The following is a 2,565-nucleotide window of genomic DNA, read 5'->3' as shown; positions in this document are numbered from 1 at the left end:
GTGGGTGGGGTGGGCGAGTGCCGTTGTTGTTGGTGGTAGCGGTGGCGATGGTTGTACGGGTGGTGGTCGTAGTTAGTGTAGGAGGAGGAAATGCTAGGTTATTGCCCGGTCAGTTTAAACCATTAATACAATTTGTTGTTGTTGATTTCACTTTTGTTGTTGTTGTGCTTGTTGACGCTGTTGCAGCTTTTTTTGTGTGTTTGTAGTTTCATTTCTTTTTGCTTCCTTTTATTGTGCAATGTACGTTAGTAATTCCATATATGGTCTGATGAATCGTTCCGTACCATTCACTTGAAGCGGGTCTTCTTCATAATCCGTATTTTGAAATAATAATAATAATAATAATAATAATAATAATAACTGATTATGGAAAGGAGAGTGAGACGATTACACTGTCCCCCAATACTGGACTGGTATTTATGTTATCAGCTCCTGAAAGACTGAAAGACAAATTTAATCTCAATGGTATTTGAATTTAGAACGCAAAGATTCGCAAGAAATACCGCTAAGCACATGATGCCACTCACAGTTCTGCCGCTCCAATACCTTGAGGTTACTCACATGATCCCGGATTCGGTCCCACGGTGCAGTAAGTTTAGCTTCGTAACTTTATCAAGTAACTTCGGTTAGGTAGATGGATACTATGTGAAGGCGCGTCTTATGTGTGTACGGACGTACATACATACATACATACATACATACATACATACATACATACATACATACATACATACATTCATTTATTCATACATGCATGCATGTAAAAACATCATTCCTTCCCGTTAGTAAATGTTTATTTGCTATTGTTAACCTGTTCGAAAATGATATCAATGCACACACTCGCACACATATGAATATATATATGTGTGTGTGTGTACTTATATATACATATGCATGTGCGTATGTATGTAGGTATGCATGTATGTATAAATATGTGTATGTGTTACGGTTCTATAATTTAAGAGATGAAGAATTATGTACATTATTTACATTATTTACATTTGACGGATATTTGTCTTCATTTTGTTTGTTGTTAACACAACGTTTCGGCTGATATACCCTCCAGCCTTCATCAGGTGTCTTGGGGAAATTTCGAACCTGAGTTCTCATTCCTAAGGTATTTTTCGATATTATTATTATTGTTGTTTGTTAACAACAAACAAGATGAAGACAAATATCTGTCAAATGTAAATAATGTATGAGTATGTTTGTTTATATAACATACACACACACACACACATATTCATATATCTGTGTTTGAGCGTGTGTGTGCGTCTGAGTGTAAGTGCCTTGTACCTTTGGGTATGTATACACGGGTGTAAAGAAACATTCATCAAGTTACATTGGTTTACGTAACTTAGCCATCTGATAAACAGATAACGATGAAATAAATAGCAAGCTGAAATGAAATAGATACTGTGGTAAATTTGATGGACTCAATCCCTTGGGATGTCCTAACGTGGCCGCACCCAGCTTCGTGTAAGCAATGTGTGAACAGAATTAATATTTTCTAAAACGATAACTATAGATTGCATTATTGATTTCCAAAATAAATGCAATAATTTCTCACCATACAGCGGTTCACCTATCACGGTTCACCTATCACGGTTCACCTATCGCGGTTTACTATTTGAGCTTATGTCGATTCCTCTGTGGTGTTGCATTTATAATAAAATAAGTATATACAAATTATAGAAATAATTAAAAAAAAATACAGTACATTACTGTTTCTACTTCGCGGATTTTCACCTATCGCGGGGATTTTGGAACGTAACACACGCGATAATCGAGGCATTACTGTGTGACTATTTTTGTTGTCCATTGTTTGAGAATTAAGGTAAAATTTTTAAAAAGGTTTCCTTTCTTACTACCAACGAATTGATTAATAATGATAATAAAAAAAATTTGAAATAGCATCAATGTTTTTGTCTCATATTGGCACAACGAATCTCCCGAGAAACAATAAAATTTATTTCAACACAAATTTGCATCAAGAATCTTGCAAATCAAAAGCAGAAACATTTAAGATCATTTAAGGTTTCTAGATATTGCATGAGATTGTCCCAACAATGTCCGCAGATCTTAGTATTATATTTGGAACGTGCGTATGACCATCGTCAGAGGTGATTTCTCAAGGTCTTTGCAAATCTAGTATACCAGACAAATCAAGTACCAGTTGAAGCGCTGGGGTCAATGTGATCGACTTTATCCCTTCCCCACAACACCAAGGCCTTTGTACCTATAGTAGAAAGGATTATTATTATTATTATTATTATTATTATTATTATTATTATTATTATTATTATTATTACTCACTCGTCTCTACGCCCTGAGTTCAAATTCCGCCGAGGTCGACTGTGCCTTTCATCCTTTTGGGGTTTATAAATCAAGTACCAGTGAAATCGACTAGTCCCCTTCCCGTAAAATTTCAGGCCTTGTGCCTTTAGTAGAAAGGATTATCATTATTATTATTATTATTATTATTATTATTATTATTATTATTATTATTATTAGTGCGTCGGACAAATTGCTTAGCGGGATTTCTTCCGGCTTTTTTTCGTTGAT

Source organism: Octopus bimaculoides, chromosome 11 (assembly GCF_001194135.2).
Source record: "Octopus bimaculoides isolate UCB-OBI-ISO-001 chromosome 11, ASM119413v2, whole genome shotgun sequence".
In the NCBI taxonomy this organism is placed as follows: domain Eukaryota; kingdom Metazoa; phylum Mollusca; class Cephalopoda; order Octopoda; family Octopodidae; genus Octopus; species Octopus bimaculoides.
The sequence above is the reverse complement of the archived record's forward strand: the minus strand, read 5'-3'. Positions refer to the sequence as shown.